The sequence below is a fragment of the Pan paniscus genome, chromosome 5 (genome assembly GCF_029289425.2).
Source record: "Pan paniscus chromosome 5, NHGRI_mPanPan1-v2.0_pri, whole genome shotgun sequence".
NCBI lineage: Eukaryota > Metazoa > Chordata > Mammalia > Primates > Hominidae > Pan > Pan paniscus.
In genome coordinates this window covers 24,864,679-24,881,992 of record NC_073254.2, presented here as the reverse complement: position 1 = coordinate 24,881,992, position 17,314 = coordinate 24,864,679, and the positions used below count along the sequence as shown (strand labels likewise).

Sequence of the window (17,314 nt, the reverse complement as noted above, 5' to 3'; positions counted from 1 at the left end):
ACTCTGTGGTTTAATTTGCATATTTTCATATGTTTGTTGGCTGTTCGTATATCTTCTTTTGAAAATTTTCTATTTATGTCCTTTGCCTACTTTTTGATGGGATTATTTGTTTTTATCTTGCTGATTTGTTTGAGTTCCTTGTAGATTCTGGATATTAGTCCTTTTTTTGATGTACATTTTGCAAGTATTTTCTCTCCCACTCCATGAGTTGTCTGTTTACACTGCTGATTATTTTTTTTTTTTGCTGTGCAGAAGCTTTTAGTTTATCAGGTTCCATTTATTTATTTTTGTTGCATTTGCTTTTGGGTTCTGGGTCATGAATTCTTTGCATAAGTCAATGTCTAGAGGAGTTTTTCTGATGTTATCTTCTAATAGAATTTTTGTGGTTTCAGGTCTTAGATTTAAGTCTTTGATCCATCTTGAGTTGATTCTTATATAAGGTGAGAGATGAGTTAAGAATTTCTCTTATGAACAGCTAATAGCTATGCTTATATTTTTTACTCAGGCTATCAAACTTTGGATGCGTTTGGATTTATTTCTGCTATGTTGTGTTCTCAAATACGCCATATGGCTCCACTTTTCTTTTTTCATGTCTTGACTTCTTTTTGGTTGATTTTTCTCACTCTATTATTTTTCACTATACTAGTGTGAAAGTAATAAATTATACTTTTAGTCTTAGTTACCTGGGATGTTTAGCATGCCTACTTAATAAATCAATTAGTGTTTTTTGTTTGTTTGTTTGTTTGTTTTTATTTTTCGGGCCACATATATATATATATTTTTATTATTATACTTTAAGTTTTAGGGTACATGTGCACAATGTGCAGGTTAGTTACATATGTATACATGTGCCACGCTGGTGTGCTGCACCCATTAACTCATCATTTAGCATTAGGTATATCTCCTAAAGCTATCCCTCCCCCCTCCCCCCACCCCACAACAGTCCCCAGAGTGTGATGTTCCCCTTTCTGTGTCCATGTGTTCTCATTGTTCAATTCCCACCTATGAGTGAGAATATGCGGTGTTTGGTTTTCTGTTCTTGCAATAGTTTACTGAGAATGATGATTTCCAATTTCATCCATGTCCCTACAAAGGACATGAACTCATCATTTTTTATGGCTGCATAGTATTCCATGGTATGTATGTGCCACATTTTCTTAATCCAGTCTATCATTGTTGGACATTGAGGTTGGTTCCAAGTCTTTGCTATTGTGAATAGTGCCGCAATAAGCATACGTGTGCATGTGTCTTTATAGCAGCATGATTTATAATCCTTTGGGTATATACCCAGTAATGGGATGGCTGGGTCAAATGGTATTTGTAGTTCTAGATCCCTGAGGAATCGCCACACTGACTTCCACAATGGTTGAACTAGTTTACGGTCCCACCAACAGTGTAAAAGTGTTCCTATTTCTCCACATCCTCTCCAGCACCTGTTGTTTCCTGACTTTTTAATGATCGCCATTCTAACTGGTGTGAGATGGTATCTCATTATGGTTTTGATTTGCATTTCTCTGATGACCAGTGATGATGAGCATTTTTTCATGTGTTTTTTGGCTGCATAAATGTCTTCTTTTGAGAAGTGTCTGTTCATATCCTTCACCCACTTTTTGATGGGGTTGCTTGTTTTTTTCTTGTAAATTTGTTTGAGTTCATTGTAGATTCTGGATATTAACCCTTTGTCAGATGAGTAGGTTGTGAAAATTTTCTCCCATTTTGTAGGTTGCCTGTTCACTCTGATGGTAGTTTCTTTTGCTGTGCAGAAGCTCTTTAGTTTAATGAGATCCCATTTGTCAATTTTGGCTTTTGTTGCCATTGCTTTTGTTGTTTTAGACATGAAGTCCTTGCCCATGCCTATGTCCTGAATGGTAATGCCTAGGTTTTCTTCTAGGGTTTTTATGGTTTTAGGTCTAACGTTTAAGTCTTTAATCCATCTTGAATTAATTTTTGTATAAGGCGTAAGGAAGGGATCCAGTTTCAGCTTTCTACATATGGCTAGCCAGTTTTCCCAGCACCATTTATTAAATAGGGAATCCTTTCCCCATTGCTTGTTTTTGTCAGGTTTGTCAAAGATCAGATAGTTGTAGATATGCGGCGTTATTTCTGAGGGCTCTGTTCTGTTCCATTGATCTATATCTCTGTTTTGGTACCAGTACCATGCTGTTTTGGTTACTGTAGCCTTGTAGTATAGTTTGAAGTCAGGTAGCGTGATGCCTCCAGCTTTGTTCTTTTGGCTTAGGATTGGCTTGGCAATGCGGGCTCTTTTTTGGTGCCATATGAACTTTAAAATAGTTTTTTCCAGTTCTGTGAAGAAAGTCATTGGTAGCTTGATGGGGATGGCATTGAATCTATACATTACTTTGGGCAGTATGGCCATTTTCATGATATTGATTCTTCCTACCCATGAGCATGGAATGTTCTTCCATTTGTTTGTGTCCTCTTTTATTTCATTGAGCAGTGGTTTGTAGTTCTCCTTGAAGAGGTCCTTCACGTCCCTTGTAAGTTGGATTCCTAGGTATTTTATTCTCTTTGAAGCATCAATTAGTGTTTTTACCCTTCTCGCAGATAGTGCAAACAATCTGCCTACCCTGTTTTTGCTCAAGTGCTATTTTAATTCTTCCTATATTTTTGATACTACAAATTAGATACTTCATTCTTTTTGTTTTATACTTTCAATGTTTGTTTTAGATTTCATTAAATGTTAACAATGTTTTTTGCTTGACATTACTTATGTGTCTTATCTTTACTCTGCGATTTTCTTTTTTCCTGCTGATATTCTTCTATAGGGTTTTGATTAATTGCCTTTAGTAAGGACTTGATTGTAAAATTTCTTTTTTTTTTTGGTTTGTCTAAACGATGTTTCTATTTGGCTTTGCTCTAAATACAATCTATACAGGCTTTACAATTTTAGGTGGGCAGTCATTTTTTTTTTCTTAGCACTTTGAAGACACTAGTCCACTGTCTTTTGGTTTCCACTGTATCTGGTCTGTGTAAGAATTGTTCTTTTTAATGTACATAGGTCTTTTCTTTCTCTGATTCCTTCTAAGATCTCTTTTCCATTGCTATTCTGTAGTTTTACTATAAAGGTGTAGATGCAGATTTCTTTGTATTTATCCTGCTTAGAATTCATTTTAATTTCTGGCTCTGAGTCTTGTCCATCAAAGCTGAAAAATTTTCAGCCATTTTGTCTCCAACTATTATTTTCCCCAGCTCACCATTCTTTTATGATTTTGTAGAGCTTTTATTGTGTGTTAGGTGCTCTCAAGCACCTATTCCTTGTCTTTTCACTCTACAATCTAGTTGTCTTTCTGTGCTGCATCTCAGTATAATTTTAACTTTAAAATTATATATGAATGCTACTTTCAGATGTGTCTAATCTTCTATTTAATCCATTTCTTGTGTTTTAAAACTTCAATTACTATCATTTTTTATCTCTGTTAGTTCTACTTAGTGTTTTTTCAAAACTGCTTGGATATTTTTATTGTCTTTTTTCCACTCTTACTCATAATTTCAATGCCCCTTTTTATTTCTTTAAACATATAATGAAACATTTGCAAACCACAACACCTTTCTTTAACCATACAGATTTTCAAAATACACCTACTGAAGTCTATGCAGGTCTGATTCTACTGTCTGTTATTCCTGCTGACTCTTGCTCATGGTGCCTTGTTTTCTCATGTTCTTAAGGATATTCAAATGTGAGATCAAGTTTAATGGAAATTTATCTATGGAAATTCTTTGCAACCTGACTGAAGTAGCATTCTTCAAGAGAAATTTTCTTCTGTCAGGAATCTGGGGGTCATTACCAACCTGCGACCCTTTTATTTATTTTTAGAGATGTGACTCACTCTGTTGCCCAGATTGGAGTGCAGTGGTAGGATCATAGCTCACTACAGCCTCAAACTCCTGGACTCCAGTGATCCTCCTGCCTTGTTCTCCCTAGTAGCTGTGACTACAGGTGTGCACCACCACAGCTGGCTAATTAAAAAAAATGTAGAAACTGGGTCTTGCTATATTGCCCAGGCTGGTCTCAAACTCCTGGGCTCAATGATCCTTCCACCTTGGCCTTCCAAAATGGTGGGATTACAGGTGTGAGCTACTGCACCCTGCCCTGTGACTCTTTCAGAAGAAATTCTTGGCTCGAGTATTCTTTGAATCACCATTTTTAATGAAAGGGTCTCCTATCAGTAACCCTGTGTTTTATCTGTTTTTCATCACACTTCTTGTGACTGTCCAAATGAAAGCTCATGGTCATTAAAGAGCACAAGATGCTCTAAGGGCAGCAGTATCAATGAATATTCTAGGTGGCTATTAATTTCCTTCTGATATTTTCAGGGATATCCCCACTTCTGGTTTTACCCTATCTCAAACAAAGCCTCTTTATTCCTTCTCATCTTCTAGACCTTTTATCTTTGGAATGCCCTCACTATTGATCAAGTCCTCAAGATCATTGTGGAGGTATTCATTCAGCATGATGTTTTAAGCCCTGGAAAGGTATCCTTTGTTCCTCCTGACTGTAGTATGATCTTAGTTATTTTTCATTTCTTACATATTTTACATACAAACTTTTCCTTCCTTCCTTTTCTTTCTTTCTTTCTTTCTTTCTTTCTTTCTTTCTTTCTTTCTTTCTTTCTTTCTTTCTTTCTTTCTCTCTCTCTGCCTCCTTCCCTCCCTCTCTCCCTCTCTTTCTTTCTTTCCCCCTCCCTCCTTTCCTTCCTTCCTTCCTTTCTTTCTGTTTCTCTCTCTCTCTTCCTTCCTTCCTCTCTCTGTTTATCTCTCTTTCTTTCCTTCTTCTTTCTCTCTTTCTTTCTCTCCTTCCTTTCTTTTTTTGACAGAGTCTTGCTCTATCACCCAGGCTGGAGTATAGTGGCATGATCATAGCTTAGAATTCTTAGAATTATTTTTTATCTATGCTCATTCCCTTGATGACCTTGTCTAAATGCCTAAGTCCAAACCCATTAATGCACAGATTATTCTCCATCTATGTCTTCAACCCAGGCCTATGCTGAGCTCCTTACTTGACTTTTCCACTTGGATGTCGAACAGCTCACACAGTGTCTGGTCTTTGCCCCTCACCTCAAATTGATTTCTTCTTCAATTTTCCTCCTTTTAGCTAATAGCAACTGCATCCTTCCAGTTCTTCTAATTCAGTCATCTTGGACTCCTTTTTTGCCCCACCCCACATTTAATCTATAAATATATCTCACTAGTTTTATCTTCATACTAAGTCCAGAATCTGACCATTTCTTTTCCCCTCCATGGGAACCAGTCTTGTCCATGCTAATATCAACTCTTACCTGATTTACCACAACTGTCCTAAATGCTCCACCTGTCTCTGCCATTGGCCTCTTTAGTCTATTCCCACTCCAGTGGCTGTGGTGGTGCTATTAGGATGTCATTCAGATAATGTCATCCCTCTGCCTACAGCCCTCCAGAGTAAAAGCCAAAGTCTTTGTAATGGTCTTAAGGTCCTACAATCTGGTTTCCACCACTTTCGGACTTCACTTCCTTTTACTGTCTCCCCTGTATTCTTTGTGCTCCGCTGGTCTCCTTGCCCTTCCTTAAACACACAAGACATGCATCCCCTTCAAGGCCTTTGCACTTAATGTCCGCTCCACCAAGAGCACTTTCCCCAGATCTCTGCAGAGCTCATTTCCTCATCTCTTTCAGGTGTTTGCTCAAATGTCACCATCTTCATGAGCTCTGATCAGACCACTGCATTTAAGATTATTACCTCTCCCTCCGCATTCCCTATTCCCCTCCTTACTTTATCACTCTCCATAGCACTTATCTTCTAACATATTCAATTTGTTTAGTATTTGGTGCTCTTATTAGCTTCTTCAGGTAAGACAATTTTTTCTCTCTTGTTCACTGATGGATTCTCAGAACCTAATACAGTGCATGGCACATACCGAGCATTCAATACATAGCTATTGAGTGGATGAATGAATAAGTGGAATAATTAGCCTGATGACAAAAATGGACAAATTGAGAACATGGAACAGAAAGTGATCATTAAAGGGCTCAAATGTTGTTTTCTTTTCATGGAAGAAGGGGAAGAATGAAAAAGAAGAAAATCATGGGTGATTTTGAAAATTCCCTAAAAATGAAGCTATTTTTATTTTTAAAACAGTTATTAGGTGCTCACTATTGATCAAGTCCTCAAGATCATTGTGGAGGTATCCATTCATCTTGATGCTTTAAGCCCTAGAAAGGTATCCTTTGTTCCTCCTGACTGTATCATGATCTTAGTTATTTTTCATTTCTTATACGTTTTACATACCAACTTTCTGTTTCTTTCTTGTTTCTTTTCTTCTTTTTTGAGACAGGGTCTTGCTCTAATCACCCAGGTTGGAGTGTAGTGGCATGATCATAGCTCATTGCAGCCTTGACTTCCTAAACTCAATTGATCCTCCAGTCTCAGCCTCCTAAAATGTTGAGATTACAGGCATGAGCCACCGTGCCTGGCTCAAATGTTCTATGTTTACTTTGTTTTCATTTGTGGTGCTCAGATCAAAATCATTTCGTGTTAACAAAGATCTGATCATTATAAGAAAAATGTAATTACTGTGAGATGTCTATATGCTTACTTCAATTTTATAGAGCCTCTTTCTTAAGCGACCCTGAGAGTGACTACCAGCAATGATCTACCCTGGCTCGTCAGGATATTCAGATTTTTTTAAACATTCCTTGTCATGTGACAATTATGGATTATTTATATATTTTCCTGTTACCACAATGTAGCATAAATATCATTTTCACTGTCCACAAACTTGAGTGCACAAAAAACATGACTTTAGAAACATAAGAAAAGTTACTCCATTTCATTTCTAACTTAAGCCCTTATTCCACTGGCGACAGGCACTAAAACTTAGTCAATGAGGGATAACTTCTCCCTGGGGCTGTATTTGAGACACAGGGGAGAGCTTCATGCTGTCAGTGAATTGGAGGGGAGGGGCATCTGGTCTTCTGTCTTCATTGTCTGTTCATCCAGTGTTCCTTGAGCCATTTATGATCACACTATTGTCTCTGGTTGTGGTCCACATACTCCAAGTACAACTCATTTTGATCTTGAGGCCCCTCCTACTTCCCTGTTTTTCTCAGCCCTTTTGCTCCCTCATGGGAAGCGGGAGGGTGTAAGACTGTGTGCTGCTTTCCCGCTCCTCTCCGGGGCAGAGACTCAGGGACCTGCCTTAGACCTCCTGCCACTTCACTTCTTTAGTCGCCACTTCAAGCTGGCTAAGGTGACTTCTCCTTAAAGTTTCTCAATGTCCCAGGCTTCCTTGAGGAATTCCAGTCTCCCCTGATCTCAGGTCCCTATCTGAAATTTCTACCAGTTCCCCTCCCTCCGGAGCCCATCTTGGCTGTGGACATAGGGCAGGGTCTGGTGAACTCTCTTGTAGGCCCGCATCATCATCTGACTTGACTGTTTTCCTTTCCTAATTGTCTACCCTAGCCGATGGAGTTGCAATTTAGTTTTCAGCGATACTCTTTCCAATCTATTGTTTATGTCATAAACTTTGTGTGTTATCAATAGGCTCAGTCTATTGAAACTCAAAAGCCCAGTTCCTAAAATCACATCTTTGGTATGCATGCCTATCATTTGTGTAGGAGTCTCACCGGTCAATTTTAAAACTCGAACCTGAGTATCATCGGGTTCTTTCTCTTTGCATTTTGATAATCCTAAGAATCCAGGAGGTAGTGGGTGTTCTGATTTGATGAATGTTCACGAATGTGGATAGAGAAGCTCAAAGGCTATTGGTGAAAAGGAAGTATGGGAAAGAAGTCCTTCCCAAATCACAGTGACTTAGAAATAATTATCCATAAGACTCCAAACAGCTGTATTAAAAAAATTCTCACAAAAACATTTTGCATTTTCACCCTACTCTCTAAGGGGCAATTTGTTTCTTCAGCTGCTGCCTCTCTTTGCATGGTCTGAAAATAATATTGATTTATGATTATTATATGTTGTTTACTTTTTCCAGTTTGTGAAATAACCACAGAAAGATTTTTCCTTTTCATCTGTGATTTTTTTTAATATCCAAGGGGGTATGACTATCATCTCAATCTTTGTCAAGAAAAATGTAGAAGTATCATAAGCAGATAAAAACCATAATAAGTAATCAACTGTGTATTAAAAAAATTGAGTAAGATTAAAAAAAAACAACTTTGAGCCCCCCCAAAGCAGAAAAAAAAGTGATACAGAAGTAAGCATATACTTCTATTGCTATTTCTTTTGGAGCGGATGACTTGATTTTCTGCTTACTGGTCATGAAACTACTAAATATGTAACTTCCTAGGCTGAAAGGAAAGAAGACTAAGTGCCCTTTTTGTATTGTGCTCTGGATCTCTGATGACAGCCAAGAGAGTCACTGTGAAAGAGTCACGCTTAACTCCTTGTGGTTCCATTAAGCTCTCTATTGGCTCAGAACCTAGACTTGCCTGAGAACATATGAGTTCTGGGGAAAGCCATGGCTAATCAGCCCTCAATAATCCTCTGGAAGCTCAAAAACCCTCTTCACTCTGGGCTCCCTTTAGCACCCCGCTTTCCAGATTTGCTGCCCAGGAAGAATAGACAGAAACCATCATAGCATATGGGTTTTTGAGAGTAAAGGGCAGGGTGGAGGTGAGGTGGAGGCTGGGGATACAGAATAGAAAGCTGTTCATTCTATCTTTCATGTATGTACTTGCTCCGGAGATTTTAACACTTGTTAAGTCAAACGCATTTCTCCTTCAATGGGATGGATTTGAATCCTTTCCCAACACTATCGTATGAGAAACAACAATCAACATAGAAACTATTCTCAAAAGTCAGTGATTTAGCAGTAAAAGGTGCCATATTTAACTTTATTTTATTTTATTTTTATTTAAATAATGGTTAGATGCCATGAAGTAGGTGGCAATGCCTTAACTAAATGCTTGTTGTCAGGCCTGAGGGCCTCTTCCATCCTTGTCAAAGGGAATGCCAACCTTCTCTCCTTTCATACAATACCGAAGTCAATTTTAAATTTTTCTTTAGAGAAATCAGTCTTTGGGATTCTCCAATCACTACCGTTTGTTCATGCCCAAAGCCTACTCTTGTATTCTGATAGTATGAATAAGACCAGACATATTTTCCTCATTATAAAAAAAAAGTTGGGACAAGCATTGCTTTGGTTTAAATACTTTCAGAAACTGTGCAAATACTGGAGGAACAATAGATAGTAACAGTGAAAGCAAATAAAACTTGGTTTAAATATAGTTATCCCTTTCTTCCCCTCTTTCTTTCTCTAATAATAGAGCATTTATTAGATGAAACAAAGTAGGATCTGGTGTTTCCAGGGTGGGTAACATACACAAGTCGAATCTCCAGTTTCAATGTATAAATGTGTGGTCTCACTGTAATCTTTATGAAGGCCTCAGCAGCTCAAGATAAGAGTTTACGTTTCAGAATCCATGAAAGCAAACTTAAAAATAAGAAAAAGATGCCAAAGTAAATGCAAATGCAAGCTGCCTCTAGTTTCTCGTTTGGAAGTTATATATTTGGTATTATAAGAAGACCCTAAACAGACACCTGAAGGGGGCTTATCCTCCACGCACAGAGACATGTTTATGACCCCACCAGAGTTGCTCCATCCCAGATGTCTGCAGTGTGGTCTGGACATCTGTTTTTAATAGTTTCCAGGCGTGCCAGTGAGAACATTATCACGAATGGGTTGAATATGATTTGCACAAGGAGTGGAGGTTGTGGGGGGAAACAGACAGCTAATAGAGGTTCAATAGTTTGGATAGTTCTTAATTTTCATGAACAACTCCGGGAGTGTGATGCTGAGCTCGATATAATTCAAATGCATGGTGCTTTGTTAAAAGGGGTACCTTGTAAAAACTTTCCATTCTATATTTGTTACACAGAGAACACCTATTTTAAAATCCTTTTGTTTCTTGACAAAGCAAGATTACCAGCTGTGGGGTAGATAGATAGAAAAGGGCATTATCCCTCTCATGTCATTTACCCATGTGCTTGTCAGCTGACCCTCTTAATACCACGGCCAGCACCCTAAAACAGCCCCTTCTTCGGGTAAACAGGTGAACAGATCCAGAGGGGTATATAGGAGGGAAATGGCATTGAGAAGGGCTCTGCTGACTGTGCAGGCTGACTATGCTTAGCTCTGTTCCAGGCATGGCCAGGGCACGCGGCCTTTCAGGACACCCCACGGACTCTGCTATTGGTTATTTTCTTAGTGGGCAAGAAAGCACCAGGGCCAGTAGAACCAGAGCCTACTGAATGCCAAGCCTGATTTTTTTGTTTGTTTGTTTTTGAACTCAAACTTAATTCTAGGTTAGAAGCAAATGCAGGAGGAAAGAGAAGCAAATCCATTAGAAAGGGGAGAGAGTCAAGAATTATTTTGGAATAGCACTGTGTATTATCCATTCACCTGTATTCTTCCTATCATTCTTATCATCTGTGTTTATGGTAAAGATTTTCTAAGTTGTCATTTTATCAAGCATCCTAAAGAGTAGGGTTCCCCAACCCCGGGCCAGAGACCAGTACCAGTCCATGGCCTGTTAGGAACCGGGCCACACAGCAGGAGGCGGGCAAGTGAGTGGAGCTTCATCTGTGTTTACAGCCACTTCCCATTGCTCGCATTACCGCCTGAGCTCTGCCTCCTGTCAGATCAGGAGCAGCATTAGATTCTCATAGGAGCATGAACCCTATTGTGAACTGCGCATGTGAGGGATCTGGGGTGCGTGCTCCTTATAAGAATCTAACGCTCGATGATGTGTCACTGTCTCCCGTCACCCCCAGATGGAACCATCTAGTTGTAGGAAAACAAGCGCAGGGCTCCCACTGATTCTACATTATGATGAGTTGTATAATTATAAAATTATTTCATTATATATTATACTGTAAATAAAGTATACAATAAATGTATAAATAAAGTGCACAATAAATAAAGTGCACACTAAATGTAATGCACTTGAACCATCCCAAAACCATTCCCCGACAACCCCCTTTGTAGAAAAATTGTCTTCCATGAATCCAGTCCCTGGTGCCAAAAAGATTGGGGATCGCTGCTCAACAGGACAAGAGAAAAATAAAAATGTGGCATCTATAGTTTTATCTCTATTGATTCCTTAAAACTGTACCAACAAATGTATTATTTTTCAATTAGTTATTCATTCACATGGTATCAGATTCAAAAGTATAAAAACACGTATATAGAAAAGTATTTTTTCTTGCCCCATCTGTTAGGCAACTCATTCTTTCTTGGGGTCACTAGTGACTTTATCCCTTCAGAAATATTCTCTATAACTCACATTTTAGACCTGAATATTTTTCCTGGCAAAATGAAGAAATACCAAGAAAATTTTTGAGTTCTAATCTATTATTGCAACATTCACTAGCGTTGTGTAAGTATGTTTCAAAAACCAAGTTACATGCTCAATGAGCTTACTAGGGACCACAAAAGAAGTCCATGGTATCGTTTCTGGCCTCAAGGAATTTAAGATTCTGACAACCAGAGAGATCATATGCATAATGTAAATATATTTTATTGAACTGAGCACAGTGCATTGTAATTTCCTTCTCTTTGTAGACTCTTTCACATTTATCTTTTGATACATGGGTCCTTGCATGGTGCGTGGCCCAAAATAGGCCCAAAATAGTCAATAAACGATTGTTGAATGAAGGCATGGATGAATGAAAGAATGAATGGAGAGTGGATCGAGAAGTCAGGACAATGCTTGAGAGACAGAAGTCCTACTAATGGCCTGCAATGGCTGGCGATAGTGAAACAGACAGTATCCCAACATTGGAGTTCTGAGAGTCTCCCTCAGGACAAAGAGAGGGGTGAGGTTCCATGGAAAAGATGGAGAGAGGAAAGAGGAGAAGGAGGGAGTGCGAAAACCATTCTAGGTGCGGTGAGCTGGGTGAACAGGAAAAGCAAAGTTATGGCAGCAGAAATGCACAGTTTGCTAACCAAGACCGGAGAGGACATTGACTTGATGCCAGCATCATTTTTCTTTTGAGATTTGTTGAAAATTTGGAGAGGCATGATGAAACTGAATTGTGATGAGCCCAGAATGTCAGCAGAAGGATTTGAACTTTATCCCAAAGGCATTAGAAAGTGATTCGAAGCTTTTGAGCTGGTGAATGCTTAGTAAGAGTAATCTGATAAACCAGAAGCTAGGAGACTGGCTTGGCAGGTATTGTGATATTTGAGGCATTGGATGATAAATTTTAGGAAAGGGTGCAGTTCTGGGAATGGGAAAGATAAATTGATCTTAAAATATTTCTGGGGGATGTACCAAGGGCATTTGATAGTTGATGGGACAATAGAGGAGAAAAAAAGGGACAGTTTTTGTTTAACCTCAGTTATCTAGAATGCCACTAATCCAATGCACTCACATTTACTGAACACCCACTGTGTTCAAGGCCCTACACATTTCATAGAGCAGATCCCTCAGATATACAACTGGACCTCATCAAGAACTGAATCAATACAAACGTCCTCATTGGGATATTAGCTAACTATAAGGTTTTCTGGATATTGATCACATTTATTGACATGTTCTACTTATTTAACTTTTTCAAATGGGTAAAGAAGAGCTGTAAAATGCTCTTGAAATCAGGTTTGATGGCAATTAGAATCATCCATCTGCAAGGAGGGCCCATTTTGTTGTGCCATCTTTCTCTCCTCCCTCTTTGGTTCTGACATGTTCACAGTCATCCCAACTCCATGATTTTTTCAGTCCCTGGATGGGGCTCTTTGGACTTGTTTGCTCATGAATCCTGTGCTGTTTTAGAACTTGTGGTTTGTGAAAGATTGATAACCGGTGTCAGGTCCCCTCCCTCCCCAGCCCACCCTCTGTGGTTGTTCCATAGTGGTATATAATAGTGACACTTCAGAAGCCACAGAAAGAACTGGGAGGATTTACTTGTTAACAAAGAAATTATTGCCGCCGAGTGCAAATGCCATTCCAAGCCTGGGGAACACGCCGCTTGGCATTTGCTCAGGGTTCTTCATAATCTGCTTCAGTCAGTTTTGGTTTTATGAATTTTTTGCTTTTTGGGGTCTAAAAACCAGTTTGGGATGCGTTCCTCTTTCCAAGCCTCCCTTATTCCATCTTAAAGCACACACATGCACACACACACACACACACCCCATTACTATGTGCCTTTAGCACTTGGTTGTCCATAACAAAAAGTGGAAATTGCCCCAGAAAGTGACATGACTTAAAAAATAGTAAAAAAATTTGGGTAAGGCTGAACAAAAGCAAGAAAGAAGAAAGGGAGAAGAAACACTCCCCCTTAATCAAATCCTTCATTTCCCCTAGAGCAAGCAGTTCTTAATTATATTGAATGAACAGACACAACAGTGTGCCACAAGCTGCTCCAAACAGCTGTGGGAAGGCTCCATTTTCAGGCAAACGTGGCCAGGGAGGAAGACTCCACTGGCCAGTCTGCACATTTAGATCAGGATTATTTCTGAGGTCTGTTCCTGGGCCTGTTTGGGAGGAAAACCAAGGCTCGTTTCCCTCCAGCTGTATTTTTCTGTTGATGTTCTTTTGCAATTAGAGATTTCAACCAGGCTTTCAGTGGGTTCTTCCAGATCTGTCATCTACTCTACTTTACTAATAGTCGACTGTGGATGGATTGGCATTTCCGTGAGTTCACTCTTTGGTCCAGAAACTTGCTGAACTTGTCTCTGGCTGCAGAACAAGAGTTTTCTTCTCTTAACCTGTTGCTTAACTACAGGTTTGCGAACAGAAAAGAGAACAAGCCCACTCCATCGTCTTTCCCTGGTCACCCACTCCCAATTCCAGTTCCCACTCTAATTATAGCTGCTTATTTTCTTAGCTTTACATGTCTGGTTTTTATGTTAAAAAAGTACGAATGCATGCAAAAGAGGACAACCATTTAAAAATAAATGTTACTGCCTGTTTACAAGATACTTGTCATCAAGAAGACTGTACTTGTTCTTCTTTTCCTATTGTATTTCTTTATCTCTATTTATCATATGTAACCACAGCCAAATTGTAGTATGGAAAGAAACACATTCTGTAATTTGGGTTTATTAAATTTCCTATCATCTTCCTTTTATGTTTCTTTCAACAGACATTTTATCATCCCAGGGGATCTGAAACGTTTTCCCATGTAAATAGGCATCGAAACCACCAAGTTTTCCATTCTTGTTTCTTCTCATGTAGGTTTATTGATTGTTTTCCCTTTTCACTTTATAAAATCGTAAATAAAATAAACTACTAGTTAAACTTTAAGTCACTGAATCAATTGTATTCTATTCATTAGCTGATAAACTTCTAATATATTTACAGCATTAGAACTTTCTTTTTGGTCTCATAACGCTTTTCACATCGGGCCATATGTGTTGTTAATGATAGAGTTTTTGTTTGGGTTTGTTTCTGATAGAATTTTCACTAGTAAATCCTTATCTAGTAATTGTCTTTAAAATGCTGTTTAGTACACTGAATTTCTCTTGTTATTTCTATTGGCTTAACAAGTAGTCAAAGATGTTTTCATTTGTTGCCATATTAAAGACCCATTACAAATTAATAATGAGAGTAGCAACAAATTTCCCCCTAATATTTTCTCAATCTTCCACTGATTTAACACTATTCTGCACATATACCAATTCCATTAAAAAGCTCTTCCACTCCAAAGTAAACAATATTCTATTAATAGCAAGGATGTTAGGGCTGTGGCTTGTGGCCTTAGGCTTCCATTATATTATTCAAGCTCTCTGTGCCTCATCCTGTATTAGTGAGGGGACATTGGGCAAGATACTGTAACCCTTTCTTTGCTGCCTTTGACAATGGGGAAGAGGGTTATTCATAGAGATGCAAGATGAAGATGATGTAAGATGAAGACACGAAGTGATGGAAAAAGTACTAAACCCTCGAACTGAATTACACAATTACAAATATTCCAGCTCCACCAGAGGTACTGAGTCTGTTTCTCAAACGCTTCATTTGGATTTAACGATCTTCTCAATCGCTTTAACTCATCGCTTTTGCCTAGAGATTCCCAACCGCCTGCACATTAGAATCACCTGTGGTGCTTTTTGAAAATCCCTGATGCATTAGTCATTTGTAAAGTTCCTCATGTGATTCCACTGTGCAGCCAGGGTTAAGAACCAGTGCCATGCCCAGTCATGTGCAGATTAAAATTCTTTTTCTTAACTCCCTTTCTTCCTTTTGAGGAACATCATGATTTTTGGAGAAATGCTTTGAGTTCAGCAATCAATTCACAAAAGGATGCTTCTGGTCATGCCATAAGGTCAGTGGTTCTCCTATCCCAAGGGCACTCATACCCTGAGAAGGTAAAACCCCATCTGGGGAAAAGACAGTCGGAAAACTAACTTATATCCAGTGAAAGGATGTAAGTGGCCCTCCTTGTGCAGTCAGCTAAGTAGCTGCCTGGATCTTTCTCTTCTTTTTGCAGCTGTGTGGCTAACAGCTGGCAGAATGGGGTCTGTGTGTACCAGCTGCTGTCCCACCCCTCCAGGCCTGTGGGATAGGGCCCCCGGCTGCCCTTCAGCAGCAAGTCCAACTGCCCTCAGTGAGGAATTAATGGAGAGTCTTCAGGTCCTGGAACTCAAGCCCATCTGTCTTGTGTTCTGGGGTTCCATGGGCCCCTCTGGTTTGTGGAAATACCTGGTCCAGGCCACCCCTGGTGAGAAGCAGGAAAGCTGAGGGAAGGCAGATTGTCTGGTGCCTCTCCTACTTTTTGGAACAAGATATTCAAGTGTGAGAAGAAGTTTATTAGGGAATCTCTCATGCAGTTCAGCAAAGCGAAACGCTGTATAGAAGATCAGCTTTGTACTAGTCCCCTCCCCTTTTTTTTGGTTCTTTTACAATGCCTTTTTCTCCTTTTTCTCTCTCTTCTTCAAGTTTATTTCTTCTTTTCTGGTGGAAAATACTACTGTTCTACAAAAAAAAAAGGAAGAAAAGAAAGAAAGAAAAAATCAATGAAAGACCCAATACTAAAAATCATCACTGTTAATAGTTTTTCTTCCAGTCTTTTAATATGAATATTGTTTGTTTTTATCATACTGAACATCCAGCTTTTTCCTATATTTTCTTGTGATACCACGAAATAAACATTCCCCCATATATTGATAACTTTTCAGAAACATTTTCTTCAATAAATAATATCCCACGAAATGAATGTAGCACACTTACTGTTTCCCTTTTGGAGTTAGCATGTTTCCAGATTTTTATGTTTATAAATAATACAGTAAACAAAACATTTAAAAATATAGGTAATAAGTAGTGTAAATGGAATAATAGCCTTAATATACAGACAGCTTACGTAATCAATACGTGAAACACCAATTTTGAGAAAAGGACACGAATGAGCAATTATACAAAAAATACATATTGAGTGGCCACTAGATATATGATACATGTTTATAACTATTAATGAACAAAAAGTGACAAATAAGATGGCAACAAGAGACTTTTTTTAAACTATTAAATTAGCAAATGTTTTCAATAATGATATTGGTAGGGTAGAGGTTGTCAGATACCCTTAACAAGAAAATAAATTGATAAAACATTTTCTGAACAACACTTTGAAAATGTATCACCTTTCGGCGGGAACCGCCATCTTCCAGTAATTTGCCAAGATGAAGAACACAAAGGGAAAGAGAAGAGGCACCCAATGTATGTTCTCTAGGCCTTTTAGAAAACATGGAGTTGTTCCTTTGGCCACATACATGCGAATCTATAAGAAAGGTGACATTGTAGGCATCAAGGGAATGGGTATTGTTCAAAAAAGAATGCCCCAAGTGTTACCATGGCTAAATGGGAAGAGTCTGCAGTGTTCCCCAGCATGCCGTTGGCATTGTTGTAAACAAACAAGTTAAGGGCAAGATTCTTGCCAAGAGAATTAATATGTGTATTGAGCACATTAAACACTCTAAGAGCCAAGCTAGCTTCCTGAAACACTTGAAGGACAATGATCAGAAAAAGAAAGAAGCCAAAGAGAAAGGTGCCTGGGTTCAACTGAAGCACCAGTCTGCTCCACCCAGAGAAGCACACTTTATGAGAGCCAGTGGGAAGGAGCCTGAGCTGCTGGAACCTCTTCCCTACGAATTCATGGCATCATAGGTGTTAAAAAAATAAAAGACCTCTGGACTGTAAAAAAAAAAAAAGAAAAAGAAAAATAGAAAATATGTCAAGTATGCTCTTGCACACACGTTTATAGCAGCACAATTCACAACTGCAAAAATATGGAACCAGTCCAAATGCCCATCAGTCAATGAGTGGATAAAGAAAATGTGGTATACATATACCTTGGAATACTACTCAG

The 17,314-nt window shown here is 38.8% G+C and overlaps 1 non-coding gene across 1 annotated transcript; it reads right to left on the bottom strand.

The window, feature by feature from the left end:
* Positions 1-8,866: 8,866 nt before the first annotated feature.
* On the bottom strand, positions 8,867-8,992 carry LOC112440269 (U6atac minor spliceosomal RNA). The gene has a single exon (XR_003028444.1). It is a non-coding gene; the product is annotated as a U6atac minor spliceosomal RNA (small nuclear RNA).
* Between the last annotated feature and the right edge of the window lie 8,322 nt (positions 8,993-17,314).